Genomic DNA, 17,675 nt, shown 5'->3' with positions numbered 1-17,675 from the left:
AAGAGGTGGGGAGTGGTGCCGGTGTAATTACGGAAGATCGACTGTTCTACGTAGCCGACAAAGAGACAGGCATAGCTGGGGCCCATACGGGTGCCCATGGCTACCCCTTTGGTCTGGAGGAAGTGGGAGGATTCAAAGGAGAAATTGTTAAGGGTGAGGACCAGTTCGGCCAAACGAATGAGAGTGTCGGTGGAAGGGTACTGTTGGGGACGTTGGGAGAGGAAAAAACGGAGGGCTTGGAGGCCCTGGTCATGGCGGATGGAGGTGTAGAGGGACTGGATATCCATGGTGAAGATGAGGCGTTGGGGGCCGGGGAAATGGAAGTCTTGGAGGAGGTGGAGGGCGTGGGTGGTGTCTCGAATGTATGTGGGGAGTTCCTGGACTAGGGGGGATTGGACAGTGTCAAGGTAGATAGAAATGAGTTCATTGGGGCAGGAACATGCTGAGACAATGGGTCGGCCAGGGTGGTCAGGCTTGTGGATCTTGGGAAGGAAGTAGAACCGGGCAGTGCGGGGTTCCCGGACTATGAGGTTGGAAGCTGTGGGTGGGAGATCTCCTGAGGTGATGAGGTTCTGTATGGTCTGGGAGATGATGGTTATGGTCGAGGAGGCGGTAGGAAGAGGTGTCCTCGAGTTGGCGTTTGGCTTCAGCGGTGTAGAGGTCAGTGCGCCAGACTACAACTGCGCCCCCTTCATCTGCTGGCTTGATGGTGAGGTCGGGATTGGAGCAGAGGGATTGGAGGGCTGCACGTTGTGAGGGTGAGAGGTTGGAGTGGGGGAGGGGAGTAGACAGGTTGAGGCGGTTAATGTCCTGGCAGCAGTTGGGAATGAAATGGTCGAGGGCAGGTGATAGGCCAGCGCAGGGTGTCCAGGTGGATGCAGTGTGTTGGAGGTGGGTGAAGGGGTCCTCGGAAGGTGGGCGGGAGTCCTGATTGTGAAAGTAAGCTCGGAGGCGGAGGCGGCGGAAGACGTGTTCGACATCACACGTGTATTAAATTCATTGATGCGTGGATGGAGGGGGATGAAGGTTAGTCCTTTGCTGAGGACTGATCATTCGTCCTCAGTGAGGGGGAAGTCTGGAGGGATGGTGAACACTCAGTAGGTCTGGGAGCTAGGATCTGGTGCGGGTGTGGAGCTGGGAGTGGGGGCGGAGCCGGTAACTGGAGTGGGTGTGGTGGTGAGGGGAATGGGGGTGGAGTCATGAGCAGGGGTGGTGTTCCCCTCAGGGTTCTGGGGGGCGAGGATGGTGACAGTGGGATCTGTGGGGGGGGGGCGTGTCAGCATAATGCAGGTGAGTGGCGTTGGTGGGGGCGGAAGTGGTGGCAAACACGGCAGTAGGGGGAGCGGAAGTCACTGAGTGTGTGACATCAGCGATGATGTGAGGGGCGGCGGTCATGTCATGTGTGGTGCATGAGGAATTGTGAGGGGCGGAAGTGGCCATGATGGGGGCGGAAGTGACATCATCGATCACTGTGGGGATTGTGGCTGCACGAGCCGCATGGCTAATGGCATCTGAGCAGGTCTAGAGGCCGGGGGAATCTTTTGGAATGTTTGAGGAGCGCTGGTTATGGAGGTGGGTAGATAAAAGTTTGTTGAACTTACACTTTTTGATGTTTGAGATGGAATTGAAATACTGTTTGTTGAGAGTATGAATTCTCCTGAGGATGTAGTACAGAGTGGGCACTTTGCAGTTCTGAGAGAGTGTGGCCCTCAGCTGAGGCAGGGCTGACTGTAGAGAGGTTAGGTGCCAGCGCATTGCTGCGAGCGTGGAGCAGAGGATCTTGAAGGAGAACCGTTGCTGGTGTTTTTGAATCTGTAGTCTGTACTGTTTGTCCTGCTCGGGTCCGAACTCTGCTGGTTTAAAGGTGGTCCGGAGTCCGTGTGGGTACATGTGGAGATATTCCCTTTTAAGGGAGAATTTGGAACTAGGGATCATTCTTTAAAAATGAGAGGTAGCCCATTTAAAATGGGATAAGGCAATTCTTTTTCTCTGAGAGGGTTGCATGTTTTTGGAACTCACTGAAAAAGGTGCTGGAAGCAGAATCTTTGAATATTTTTCAGGCAGCAGTGGACATTTTCTTGTTAAGCAAAATGTTGAAAGGCTATCAAGGGTAAGAGGAAATATGGATTTAAGGTTTCAATCAGATCAGCCGTGAACGGTGAGGGACGCTCAAGGGATTGAATGGTCTACTCCACCCTCTTGATTCATGTATCTTGAAAATGCGAGGATGCAGCCATCAGTTTGGACAATAATGGCACCCATGTTGGATGCTATGGAGCCAAATGTTATGAGCCTTGAGCTTGTTATATATCTAATTGAAGCAGGCTCTTTACCATCTGTTAATCTCTCTATAAGCCAGGAAGTTGTAAATGACTCATCAGCATTTATAACACTGCTAGTAAGGAGCTCTATAAATCTAAATAACCATCTATCACCGAATATCACATCAAAATACAATTGTGACCACTTAATCTCTAGAATTTATATTTTGAGCATAGTTTACTCATGAACTTACTCCTGTCCCGGATGTTTGGATGGAGTTAGGTAGTTCACGCATTAAACACAAAATAAAAACTCGCAATCATTTAGCACCTTCCATTACCTCAGGATGCCCAAAATACTTTACCGCTCAGAAAAGTACTTTTGAAGTGTAGTCACTGTTGCAACATCGCAAACATGGCAGCCAATTCTGCACAGCACCTTCCCACAAGCTGAGCTGCGATAATGACGAGGCACAGTGTTCAACACCATTCACGACTCCTCAGATACTGAAGCAGTCCATGCTCAAGCGCAACAAGACCTGGACAATTTGCCACTGAAAAGTGGCAAATAACATTTAGAACATAGAACATAGAACAATACAGCGCAGAACAGGCCCTTCGGTCTTCAATGTTGCGCTGACCTGTGAACTAATCTAAGACTATTCCCCTACACTATCCCAGCATCATTTATATGCTTGTCCAAGGACTGTTTAAATGCCCCTAATGTGGCTGAGTTAAATACATTGGCAGACAGGGCATTCCATGCCCTTACCACTCTCTGAGTAAAGAACCTGCCTCTGACTTCTGTCTTAAATCTATCACCACTCAATTTGCAGCTATGCCCCCTAGTACAAACTGACGTCATCATCCTAGGAAAAAGAGTCTCACTGTTGATCCTGTGATCATCTTGTATGTCTCTATTAAATCCCCTCTTAGCCTTCTGAGAACGGTCCCAAGTCCCTCAGTGTTTCCTCATCAGACCTTCGCTCCAGACCAGGCAACATCCTGGTAAATCTCATCTGCACTGTTTCCAATGCTTCCACATTCTTCCTGTAATGAGGTGACCAGAACTGTACACAATATTCCAAATAAGGCTTCACTAGTGTTTTGTACAATTGCAGCATGACATCATGGCTCCGGAACGCAATCCCTCAATCCCTCTCATTTGAGCCACACAAATGCCCGACAATGACCAACCAACAAAAGATACTCTAACCACCACCCCTTAACAGTCAACAGTATTGCCATCACTGAATCCCCCACTGTCAACATTGTTGGGGTTACCATTGACCAGAAGCTCACTGGACTCACCAATAAGCACAGATGCTATAAGAGCAGGTCAGAGGCTAGGGATACTGCAGTGAGTAATTCATCTTCTGACTCCCCAACGTCTATCCACAATCTACAAGGCACAAGTCCGGAGTGTGATGGAATACTCCCCACTTGCCTGGATGGGTGCAGCTCCAACAACACTCGAGAAGCTTGACACCGTCTAGGACAAAACAGCCTGCTTGATTGGCACTACACCTACAAACATTCAGTCCTTCCATCAGCGGTGCTCAGTCGCAGAAGTGTGCTTACTATCTACAAGATGCACTACAGTACCTTCCAAACCCACTTCCATCTAGAAGGACAAGGGCAGCAGGTACTTGGGAACCCAACCACCTGCAAATTCCCCTTCAAGCCACTCACCACCCTGACTTGGAAATATATCACCATTCCTTCACAGTCGTTGGATCAAAATCCTGGATTGCTCTCCCTACCAGCATTGTGGGTCAATCCACAGCAAGTGGACTGCAGTAATTCAAGTAGGCAGCTTACCCCCACCTTCTCAAGGGCAAATAGGGATGGGCTATCAATGCTGGCCAGTCAGTGACGCCCAAATTCCACAAATGAATAAAAAAACGTTTTTACTGAGGTTATTTCACGGCTAAACATTGGTTCAGTTTCTGGGGAGACCTCCCTACTGTTTTTCAAAGTAAAGTCATGGGATTATTTTACCTTCATTTGAGGGAGCAGATGGAGCATCAGTTTAACATGTCAGCCTCTAGTTAGTACCCCAATATTCCCTCAGTACAGCACAAGGATCATCAGCTTAGATTCGGTGGGATCTGAACCCTGAACCTTTTAGCGCAGAAGTGGGAGCGCTCCTGACTAGGTCACAGCTAACCAAAACCCTGCGACTGACACTTGTAGGGATGTGCTTTCTGGTGTCAGTTTATTCCCACATTAGACTGCTACTTAGGAAGTTCACTGTTCAATTGCTTCCAGAGTTACTACTCAGAATGCTCATTAATGGATTAGCCACGGGCAACACCAGTCAAGCTGTTCATGAATAAAGTAGGAGAAAATAAGGAATTCTCACACACTAAATTACCATGATCCAGAACAATGCATTTGGTTGATCTATTTCAGAAGCAGGTTTTAGGGAATCCCAGCTCATGATGTCCTTACTCTCAAGTGATAAAGCTGTATGAGCATTATGTATCAAAGGCCCTTTCTTATAAGTGGAAATATTCTCACTTTGCAGTCTCCCTCAGAATGTTCACCCATCATTTCCTGGGTTTACCATTTTGGAAACTCAATAATAGTCTGGGCATGATAAGGAACAGTTAGGTCATTAAGTCTTAAACCAACTTAGAAGGAACAAAAGGCTGTCCCTCAAAAAGCTCAAAGATTGGTCTGTTATGGCTCTGTAGGAACACGACTGAAATCATTTGTACCCATTTTTTGAATGTTACATGTGCCCTTAAATCTCCAAACTGATGCTACAGCACCCAACGCTTGTTGCGGTGAATCATGCCCTAAGCTATATTGGTAGGGGCACTGGCACATGCACAGTGAACAGCTGCTGACACATATAGAACAGAGAGGTCACGACATTAACCAGTGTGCTCCACTTGTTTGACAACATTGGTGCCATTTTAGAGCTAAACAGTCTGGTGAATGATCTTTCTTAGCCTGGCAGAGTTATATCTGAGTTCATCAGGAGGAAGAACCAAACCTTCCACCAGCAATTTGCCAGACAGTTTCTTCTGGTTTTTGCTTTGATCCTACAAATGGCACCAGTACAAGCATGCTGGGATATCGCAGCAGCGGTGTGAGATTAGATTAGATTAGATTCTCTGCAGTGTGGAAACAGGCCCTTCGGCCCAACAAGTCCACACTGACCCTCCGAAGAGCAACCCACCTAGACCCAATCTCTTCCATTTGCCCCTGACTAATCCACCTAATACTATGGGCAGTTTAGCATGGCCAATTCACCTAACTTGTACATCTTTGGACTGTGGGAGGAAACCGGAGCACCTGGAGGAAACCCACGCAGACATGGCGAGAATGTGCAAACTCCACACAGACAGTTGCCCAAGGCAGGAATTGAACCCAGGTCTCTGGCGCTGTGAGGCAGCAGTGCTAACCACTGAGCCACCATGTGTGTATATCTGATGGGGGCGGGGATGGCGTGGTGTATGGATCTGACCTAACATCAGATGAGCAGGGCACCGTAGGAGTGTGGTATGTAGTTCATCAGGCAACTTTGAAACAATTGCACGAGAAAACTCACTGGGCCTCATGGAGAGAAACCCTTCACAAAACACTGAAAACATGACACTTAGCCAATTTCTGGGAAGATTGGTACTAATCAGTCAGTCTTCTCTCCATGTTCATATGTCAACCATGTGCTTCTACTTTGTGCTGTAACATTTTATGTGGCGCTTTGTCAAATGGCTTCTGGAAATCCAAGAACAGTGTATCAGTGAGGTCCTTTTTGTCCATGTTACTTATTCAAATAACTCCAATAAGTTTTTCCCTGTGACAGACCGCAGGCTAACTGGTCTGCAATTTCCTATTTTCTGCCTCTCTCCCTTCCTTAGTAGAATTCTATTTGCTCATTTCTGGATGGATGGATTCTTTCCTGATTGAGGGGAGCTTGGAAAATTAACATCAGTGCATCTAACTAGCTTTTGAGTCACTTTGTTTAAAACCCAAGATGAAGTCTACCTGAACCCAGAGATCTGACAGCTGTCAGCTCCATCAGTTTGTTCAGCATCACTTCCCTCAAGATTATAATTTTGCTCAGTTTCTCTTCTCCCTTCCACTTCCTGATTTATAATTATTCCTGGAATTTTTTTTTTGTATTCTCTATAGTGAAGACAGAAGCAAAATATTTGTTCATTTCATCCTCCATTTCCTTATTTTCTGTTATTAACTCCCTGTTCTCACTCTCTGGAGGATGAACACATTTTTAAATAGCTGAACAAACTTTTGCCATCCATTTTTACATTCCTAGCTATCTTCCTCTCACCTTCGAATTTCTTTCTCCTGATTAACCACTTATCACCTCTGTAGTTCTGTATATTCTGGTCAGAAGTGCTCTGCCGCTCTTCTTTGTGCAATAATATGCTGTTCCTTTAAGTTCAGTGTTTTCCATTCCTTCTTTCCTTAACCACAGATGGTAGCTCCTCCTCTTCCTGGATTTTTTCTTTATAGTAAGAATATATTTTTTGAGTATTCTTCAGTATCCCATTAAACATCTGGCTCTCTTATCTCCTAGCCCAGTATACCAATTCATTTCAGCTAACTCAACTTACATGCCACATTGATGCCCTTATTTAAATTTAAAATACTAGTCTTTGACCCAATCTTCTCCTTTTCAATCTGGATGAAAAATTTAATCATATTGTGGTCACTTTTACCTAGGGGTACCTTTACTATGTGATCTTTAATTAATCATGTTACATTACACAATACCAAGTCTAACATAAACTGCTCTCTGCTTGGTTCCACAATCTGCTCCTCTAAATTTATAATCTTCTCTGAACTCTTCATCAAGAATCAATCTGATTTTTCCCGTTCATGTGTAGATTAAAGTCATCAGTGGTTGTTGCCTTCACTTTATCACAAGCACTCAATATTTCTTCTTGTATACTTCATCCCACATTGTGGTTACTGTTAGGTGGTGCATAGACCGTTCACAACAAGTGACTTCTTTGTCATACTATTCTTCATCTGATTCTTTCCCTTGGTCTCCTGAACCAAGGCCATCTCTAACTATCATGTCAATGCCAACCTAGATTAAAGAGCTACTCCTTCAATTTTTATCCAGTTTCTGATTTTTTTTTTAATGTTATACACACCCAAATATTCAAACCTAATCCTTCTCTGACTTCAGTCAAATCTCTGTAATGGCTAACAGATAATTTATTTTGCCTCTTTGAGTAAATTAGATTACTTACAGTGTGGAAACAGGCCCTTCAGCCCTACAAGTCCACACCGACCTGCCGAAGTGCAACCCAACCAGACCCATTCCCCTACATTTACCCCTTCTACTAACACTACGGGCAATTTAGCATGGCCAATTCACCTAACCTGCACATTTTTGGACTGTGGGAAGAAACCCACGCAGACACGGGGAGAATGTGCAAACTCCACACAGACAGTCGCCTGAGGCAGGAATTGAACCTGGGTCTCTAGCGCTATGAGGCAAGAGTGCTAACTGCTTTATCACAAGCACTCAATAGTGAGTGCTATGAATTCATTTACTTTGGCCTGAATGCTCCACACATTCAGATATAGAGATGTTAGTTTTGACTTTTTGTTGTCTTTATAACATGTAGTGTTATCTGTTGATGCATACCTCTTTGTTCCTTCCTGCCATTCCCTGTCCTCCATTTCCCATATCACTATTTTGCTCTACTGTTGACTTTTTGCATCTATTTAAACTTGATCCTGTACCCTCTTGTTTAGGTTAAAGCACTCATTACGGTTTCAGTTGTGTAGCTCTCTAGAATACCAGTCCCAGCATGGTTCAGGTGTAGATTGTCCCAGTGGTCATGATTGCACATGCCTCTGACGACAGACTCTAGGGAGAGTTGTGTTTAGCATCATGGTGAGCCTGAACCTGTAAATAGATAGAAGAATGTTTAGTAAAAGGTAATCTCACCAACAGTTTAGCTTCTGGTAATCTCTATTGATCCTGTCAAGGACTAGCCTCCTTCAAAACCCATTGCAATGATAATGGAGTTGCAACATATTGTCACTCAGCTGATGAATCAGTGCTCCTGTAAGCTGAACACCACTATAAGGAAACATTGAGGGTGCCAAAGGCAAATAATATAATCTACATGATGTCTTCAATGTCCACCACCAAAGGTTTCAGAAGCAGCACTTACCAACTGTGTTGGATGAGTCCAAAAGAATATAACTACCAGTCTCGGCTGATGACAGTTGGTGAGAGAACCAACCCAAGGTGAAATCCTCCTTGTACCCACTCATATACCTATTGCAGTGACAGCATTAGTAGGAATAACTATTGCACAGTTTTTATGGAGGCAAAATCCCATCATTACACGTGGAATACCCTCTGCATTGTTAAGTGGCACTACCAGAGTGTCATAGACTCTTGGAACCCCTACAGTGTGGAAACAGGCCATTCAGCCCTACAAGTCCATACCCACCCTCCAAAGAGTAACCCACCCAGACCAATTCCCCTACCACTCTACATTCCCTCTGACTAATGCACCTAGCCTACACATCCCTGAACACTATGGGCAATTTTACCATGGCCAATTCACCTAATCTGCACATCTTTGGATTCTGGGAAGAAAGCCACACAGACACAGGAATAATGTGTAAACTCCACAAACAGTCACCCTAGGCTGGAATTGAACCCAGATCCCTGGTGCTGTGAGGCTAATCACTGAGCCCATATATGGGATACATTTAGAACAGATCCTACAGCTCAAATACTGGACATTCATGAGGTACTGTGAGCTGTGAGCTGCCGCAGACTTGTGCTTAATCACTATCTGAAGATACCCAGTGCCTGATATATCCTCATTTCTGCCATCACCATTAAACCTGGTTTAATGGGGAATATAGGAAAATGTGCAAGGCACCGTATCAGGCATATCTAAAACTGAGGTCCTAAACTGGTGAAGCAATATTACAGTGTATGTTCATGCTCCTCAATAATGACTAGAACTAATAGATTCCAGGACCAGTGGACCCAGCTCTAGGCTACGGTAATCATGAATAGTGGTAGACTGACTACAGGAGGAAACTTCATGAAGGTGGTGGAGTCCGGTGCAAGAAACAAGGCTGAAGTGTTATGAAAACATCTTTAGACAGAAGACCAAGTGAATAGTCCATCTCGTCCTCCCTCTGAGGTCCCAGCTTGATGCCAATGCTTAGCCAATTCCATTCATTTCACATGGTATTAAGTGACAGCTGAAGACACTGTATCACTATTCCTTCACTATTACTGTGTCAAACCCCCAGAACTCTACCTCAATGAGCCTGTGCTTTTACCTGCAGCAGCAGTCAGGGCAATTAGGGATGAGTAGTAAATGCTTAGCTTGCCTGCTACACCCACAACCTATGAATGAATTTAAAGAACAGATTTTCATCTTAAGACCCTAACTTACACGAGTGAATATAGTGATCTGATGGGTTAGCAGCAGTTGTACATTATTGGTGTGCGTTTTCCACCCAACATTGACGACTGTTTGATCTGGATGATTTGCATTCATTCTCTTTTACGATGGTTTCTTGAATTCTACTTCCAAAAAAAAGTTCTGAACAAGAGTATTTGCTCCACACAAGGGTCATCCCACCAGCCTCCATCCAACACGAAGAGAAATTCATATAATTTAGTTTCCAAACACTTTGAAATGCATTTTAAACCCCCTACCCCGTGGACTAAATTTGGTAGCTTTGGTCATACTTCAACTCATAATAAGAAAATCTGCCTATTTAGCATGTTTCTGTATGAGGTAGTTGGCCACTTTAGTGTTGAACTCAGAGTAGAGTGTTATGGACCAGACTGGATCCCCTCAAAATATTTTAATGTAGTAGTCTGCACCCCAACTTTATTTATTTTAAAGGTAGACTTGAAGTGCTGTGTTCCAGATTCAATGCAACTGGTCAAACTATTCAACATTGAGCAAACCACAATTTATTTAAATGTTACAGTTAAAATTCAAACAAAGGAAGAGGAATTTAGAATAACTTAACTCTATTGGAAAACTTAACGGAATCACAGATACAGTACCTATTACTAATTAACTGTTCCAATATAGTAATATCCCATAAGCAGATCCCCTTAGCAAAAAGAAAAATTCAGAAACAGATTCTCTCACATGCAGTTCTCCAATCCAGGAGGAAAAAAGCATCTACGGAAAGTTCAGAGACATGACAGACAGAAGACATTCACTGAAGCTTCCAAGTCTGTTGGGACTCTAGTAGCTTCTGTTTAAAGCTAAACTTAGAAAAATCGGAATTCCTGATCTGTGAGAGCTGACCAAACCCATTCACACTGTTAAAACAAAAGCCCAAGGCCTCCCAAGCTATTTACTCAAGTGATTCTGGTAGACTGCTCAGTGCCTCCGCCTTACAACGTCCCCTTCAAAACAAAAACCAGGACAAAATAACATCGTAAAGTCACAGCAGCTGCACAAGAGAAAAAAGGCAAAAATAATTTAAACAAGGAATTGCAGGGAATTAGAGATAATTCCCTAACTACATCCATTTCCATTAATCCAGAAAATATTTATTGACACGATTTTTAACCAGTGATGATAGTGAGGATGAAACAAGGAAACGAGAGTTCAGGCTAAAAGAGTTGGAACTATCATTCTGCGGAATTCAGGTATGCCTACACTATGAGCCTATTTTCTGCAGTTGGTGTAGATTAATTCATCCCTAAAATGTTTTCACATAGTGTGGGCTGGTCCAAAACCAGAGATCATAAATGTCAGATAGTCATCCAGAAAATCAGTACAGAGTTTCAGAAAAAAAATATTTTTACTCAAGGAACGAGTTCTGAAGAAGGACCATATTGGACTCAAAACATTACCTCTGTTCCTCTCTTGAAAAAATGCTGCTGGACCTGCTGTGTTTCTCCAGCCTTTTCTGTATTTGTTTCAGATTTCCAGCATCTGCACCATTTGGCTTTTTACGCTTGAATGAATTGTGTTCCTCCACAAGGAGTAGTTGAGGCGAATAGTATCAATACATGAAAGGTCAAGTTAGATGAGAACATGAAAGGAAAAAAGGAATAGAAGGTTAAGCTGACAGATTTAGGTGCAGAGTGGTGGCAGGAGGCTCCATGTTTAACACAAATTCACCATAGATCACTTAGTTGGGTGGCTTGTTTCCAAGCTGGACACAAAATGCAGTCTATATGTAAATACCAAGGACCTCTCACTGCATCTACACATTGTGGAGTAAAACAGTCCATTATTCAAAAAGTAATTTCTAAGGCATAATTCCGAAGAATCCTTTCCTGACACATATCTCGTGAGGAGCTGGTCTGCTCAATCTGTTAGTTTGACACTTCAACTGGGAGGAAGAGAGACTTCTTTGAGCTGAAGCCCATTCTAACTTATATAGACCCATACCTCTCTACAGCACAGAAGGAGGCCACTCAGCCTACAGTGTCCATGCTAACCAACAAAGGTAAATTAGCCACACTAATCCCATTTTCTGGCCCCTGGCCCATAGCCCTGGAGGCTATGACAGTACAATTGAATATCTTAAATGTTACAAAAACTTCTTACTCTGCCACCCTTTTGGACAATGGACACTAGACTCCCAAAAACTACTCTCCTTAACTCCCATCTTAGCTTTTACTTCTTGCCTTAAACCTAGCCCCTGGCTATTGACTCCTCTATTAATGGAAACAGTGCCTTCTTTTCCATCATATCTATGTCCCTCACAGTCATGTACATCTCTATCAGGTCCACTCTGAACCTTCGCTACTCCAAGATAAACTACCTAAATCCATCCATTATTTCCTCACAGTTCACGTGCTCCAGCCCAGGCAACATCCTGGTAAATCTTCTCTGCACCCTCCCTAGTGTGGCATGGTGGCTCAGTGGTTAGCACTGCTGCCTCACAGCGCCAGGGATTCGGGTTTGATTCCAGACTCAGGCGACTGTCTGTGTGGAGTTTGCACATTCTCCTCTTTTCTGCACATTCTCCTCTAGGTGCACTGGTTTCCTCCCACACTCTAAAAGATATGCAGGTCAGGTGAATTGGCCATGCTAAATTGCCCATGGTGTTAGGTGCATTAGTCAGGGGTAAATGTAGGGAAATGAGTCTGGGTGGGTTACTCTTCAGAGGGTTGGTGTGGACTTGTTGGGCCAAAGGGCCTGTTTCCATGCTGTAGGGAATCTAGTGCAATCGCTTCCTTCTTATAAGATAGTGATCAGAGTACTCCCAGCTGTAGCCTCGTCTTGTGTATAGTTCCACCCGAACTTTCCTGTTCTTGCATTCTATGTCTTGGCTAATAGAGGCAAGAATCACATATGCCTTAGCACTTACCTTATCTACTTAACATGCTACCTGTGGATATACACACCAAGATCCTTCTAGGTCTAACAATTCATTCTGCAATCTCTTGCCTTGTTAGCCCTCCCCATGTTAAGGGAAGGTTTACGTTTGACTAACAGAGAATGCTGGAAAAATTGATCAGGTCTGGCAGCTACTTTGGAGAGAAGCAGAGTTAATGTTTCAGGTCCAGTGACTCTTCAGAACTGATTATAGCTAGGAAAAAGTTGGTTTTTATGCAGAAGATGGGGTGGAGGGAGAGGGGAGGTGTATATGATAGATGGAGATGGAGCCCAGAGAGAGAGAAAAACAGTTGGGCAGTTAAAGGATTGAGACCGTGAATAGCAGCTAATGGGCTGACAATTTATTGTGTGTGGTAGCAACTCATGTGATGACAAAGGCCTGGTGTGTAGGGGTTGGGGGTAAGGACATGGGAGCATCAAGTCTACCAATGAGAGTGATGCCGTTGTTGCTGACTTTTCCCAGCAATTTCTGTTTGTCAAACATGACCTTCCACAAACGTTTTTTTAAACAATGTAATTCTCCAGTGCTCTGGCAGCATCCTTAAATCTAGGGGAGACTGAAAGATTAATGTCAGTGCCTCCAAAATTTCCACTCTCACTCCCTTCAATATCCTTGAATGCATCTCATCCAATCCTGGTACCTTGTCAACTTTAAGTATTGATAATTTATCCAATATCTTCACCTTGTCAAGTGACTGAGGTTCCTCCTCTGTCAGCATCTGCTTGCTTAGTGAAGACAAGTGCAGTGAATTCATCGAACAATTCAGTCTTACCCCAATGTCATGTCTAGATCCCCCTTTTTGATTCCTAAAGTTGTGTTACTCCTCCTTCTTTTATTACTGATGTGCCCTTAGAACATTCTGAGATTCCCTTACATCCAATAGCCGAAATGCAGTGACAATTAAGGGATCTCTGGATGACTCATTTGAGCTCAACAAGTTTAATTAGGAACGGATTGATATATTATGGTTCAAAGGGAGTAAGTGTTTGTTTATAGTAGGGCTCCAGGTTGCAGAACCAGAACAAACAGTGCTTAACTAATGAGAAGCCCTGACTTCTGCTCTGTGCTGTTCAGAAATCAACATAGCTTTGATTTGTATGGTATAAAACAACTGCTAGGTGCTTCACAGGAGGCTTTCACACAGAGACCCGACACAGAGCAATGTAAGGGGTCATGTGGCCCACAGCCACATGAGGTGAGAGGTGAGGGGAGAATGGAGTCAATAGAGGCATGGCCACCCCTACTCATACAGTCATAGAGATGAGCAGCACAGAAACAGACCCTTCAGCCCAACTTGTTCATGCTAACCATGTATCCTAAATTAATCTAGTCTCTTTACTAGCACTTGGCCCATATCCTTCAAAATCCTTTTTATTCCAGTACTCATCCACTTACCTTTTAAATGTTGTAATTGCACTGGTCTCCACCACCTCCTCTGGGAGCTCATTCTGAACACACATCACCCTTTGCATGAAAAAGGTGCCTCTTAGGTCCCTTTTCAATCATCCCCCGCTCACTTTAAACCTGTGCCCTCTAGCTTTGGACTCCCACACCCCAAGGAAAAGAAAAGCTGGAGTGATTAAAATTGAAGTTATGCAAAAGACCAGAACTGGAGAAGTGTGGTGGATTTAATAAGGCTGGAAATGGGGAAAGGGATAGGAAGGGTTTGAAAGCAAAGTGAACATTTTAAAATAGCAGCCTTGCTGAATTGGGGAGCCAGTGAGACCAATGTGTACAGGATGCAAATCTACACTGTAATTATGTTTTGTTGTTAAGTTGCTGTATTTGTTTAAGTGTATCTTTATGGCGTTCTGAACAGCCATAGTCACACACTCTTGACATTGTAACCAGTGAACATCCTACACAGGAACTTCTTGGTTTCTGGGCAGCTCTGCAATCTTGCAGGAATGTTGCAGAGGTGACGGGTGAACAGCACTTAATCCCAGTCAGGAAAAGAGCAGGAAAATTGTAGGTGACAATGTAGTGATTTCGGGACAATGCATCCATCACTTCCCAGAATGTGTAGCCTGAAGAAAGCGTTTCCTCTAGTCCTGTGCAGATATAAAATTCCCCTGTGTATGAAAATCAACAAGCACAAAGGGATGTAAACAGGGAAACAACCGAGACTTTTCAGGAAACTATAAAGAAAAATCTAAAGGAAACTTGAGATATCAAAAGAGAAAGATTATAATTTGGGAACACTGATTCTACATGGACGTCAGTAAATTGAAGGGTACATAAGTTAGGTTGATCTTAGATTAAGATTAAGATAAATGCTTGGCACAACATCATGGGCCGAAGGGCCTGTACTGTGTTGTACTGTTTGATGTTCTATGTTCTATGTTCTACAATAAGGTTATTATGACTGTTAATTCTCACTTTTTAATGCTGGTTCAGTGTCTATAGACTGTACCTTGTAAATATTCCCATTCACTGGTTGCATTTCTTGCACTTCAGTAAAATATTTGATGTGAATAACAAATGCAGCAGATTTGTGGTTATCTCCAGACTTCTTGCTACAACCTTTGAATTTGTTTTCTGACAGGACCAGGAGCAGTGAAAAGACGATTCAATGTTTAGATGCAGGGACTGTTTGATCATTGCCTGAATCTTTGAATTTGCCTCTATAAAATGTTCTGCTTTTTCATTACTCAATTTGTTAAGTGGTTAGCTACCAGAAATAAGCGCTGGGTTTTTGTTAAAAATTCTCACTTAATTTCCACTTGGAAATAGTACAGCAGAAAACAGCATGCTAAAACTGGGGAAGACAGAAGAAGGACTGTGAGCTACATATATTAATGGAAGAAATTATTGAAAGGAAGACACTAGTCCTTAGGTTAAGAAAATGTTTGTATTTGTAAAATTTCTACCAGAAATATCAAGGGTACATCATTTACAATTAGTTGTGGAGTCTCCATTGCAATGTTGCATAGCAAAATGAGATAAATTATGAATTAATTTGTTTTGGAGAAGTGAGTTGCTAGAGCAACATGGGCTGAGGTACTGACAGAATTGCTTCCTCTGTATCCAACTTATAAGATGAACAATTAAAATCAACTTGTCTCTTAAAGACAAATCTAGGGCTCATTCTGGCCTGTTGCAATATTCGGATTGATCCGCTGGGCAGAATGGACAATCCCACAACCACTGGCACTGATTAAAATCATTTGGGAGGTTTGTTTGACTGTACAACTTTGAAGAAGAGTCATATCAGACTTGAAACATTAACTCTGTTTCTCTCTCCATAGATGCTATCAGATTTGCTGAATTTCACCAGCACTTTATTGCTTACTTTATTTGGTGTTATTGGGGGCATGGACCAATCAACAGGATATTTATACTGCTCATCATGAAATACAGAGGAAAACTGATCAAATTGACTCTTAATTGTCTAAACTCACCGGAATACAACTCCAGCTTGTCTAATCTCTCCTTGTATTTTCTAAACAGAGGTGATTCTTTCCAGTGCTTTTGTAATCAGCATCTTTTTTCTAAAATCTACAGTCTCTCCTTTTGACTATAATGCAAAGGTATGTGTTTTATAATCCATTATCAAAATCAATTCTGTGCCATATTGCTACTGCAAGGATCTACTTATTAATCAGTGGAACGTCAAGCAGATTATCAGAGGGTCATTAGTTAATCCTGTAACTGATGGAATCCCCATGACATGATTACAGAAACAGTTGAAGGATCAGTGATGCACTAACTGAGGCATGAAATAAAGACCAGTATCTCTACCCTACACGGTCTGAAGTGAATGCACCACAAGATCTCGAAGATTTGCCACATCCTCATTGGCAAATATTTGGACTAAAGAGACTAGCTGAAAGTTTCAAACATATCCTGTAGTCAGATGCTGAATAATTATATGTTCATGAAATGTGGGTGGAAGTCAACCACGTTGCTACAAGTCTGGGGACACATATAGGCCAAACCAGTTAAGGAAAGTAGATTTCCTTTCCTAAAGGTCATTAGTGAACCAGATGGGCTTTTCTCATGATTGATAATGGTTAAAAGGCTGCCATCAGACCAGTTTTATTCAATATTTTATTTGAGTTCAAGTTTTACCATCTGCCCTGTCAGGATTTGAACTCATGTCCCCAGAGCATGGGAGGTTTTGGATTACTGTTCCAGCAACATTTGTCATGTAATGTTTTGATTTGAGTAACTGTTTGTTCGCTCTCAGCTTGCTGTATTCCAGGGTTAAGTAGACTTTCCAGTTGATTTATTTATGCAATAAAGTTGTATCTTTTCTCTTCAACCCTGCTCTGATTTCCTCACCTTCGTAAAAGTTAAAAGTGCACCAGCAAACCTTACCCTGTTAGTGTGAAAGCATTTGTGATACACTGAGTACTGCTGTGACCATGCGCTGTTGGATAGTTGTTCTAAAATATGTCAAAAGCATAAGAATCCCATCAGGAAGTCCACTTGATGAATATATCACACATTCTAAGACTGCTCCTTATACACTTTCTACCTTCATCATCTCTGCAGTGCTGCAGGATGCAATCACTGTACCTTTGCAGGGCCTAAATATCCTCACTGACAATAACTATGGGCTATGAGGTTTTGATCTATCCCCTCTATTTGGCTCCACGGCATGGCCATGGTCATCCTCACACCCTTAGATTTTCTAGCATTGCTTTGAGAACCACAGACATAGAATCACAGCATCCCTCCAGTGCAAGGGAAAGGCCATTTGGCCCATTGAGTCCACACTAACTCTATGAAGAGCATCCGACCCAGAGCTAGCCCCCACCTATTCCCATATACCCACATTTCCCATGGGGCATCCCTGAACACAGTGGGTAATTTAGCGTGGCCAGTCCACCTAACATGCACATTTTAGGACAAGGGGATGACCTTTCCCTCCTGGAGTCTCTGGGTAGATGACAGATTCTACACATTGTTTCAATCTCCAACTAATCGGTGTGTTGTTCCCTGATGGACATGATCTCGCATCACCCACTTTGCTGACTATGAGTGAGGTACAAAGTTGTATGATTGAAAACGTACAGCGTCATTTAGATGGTGGGAAGGATGTCACTGTGTCTCCTT

Source organism: Chiloscyllium plagiosum, unplaced genomic scaffold, assembly GCF_037043375.1.
Source record: "Chiloscyllium plagiosum isolate Xiang-an unplaced genomic scaffold, Cpla_swu_hap1 HiC_scaffold_17, whole genome shotgun sequence".
NCBI lineage: Eukaryota > Metazoa > Chordata > Chondrichthyes > Orectolobiformes > Hemiscylliidae > Chiloscyllium > Chiloscyllium plagiosum.
Note: the sequence above shows the minus strand (reverse complement) of the source record.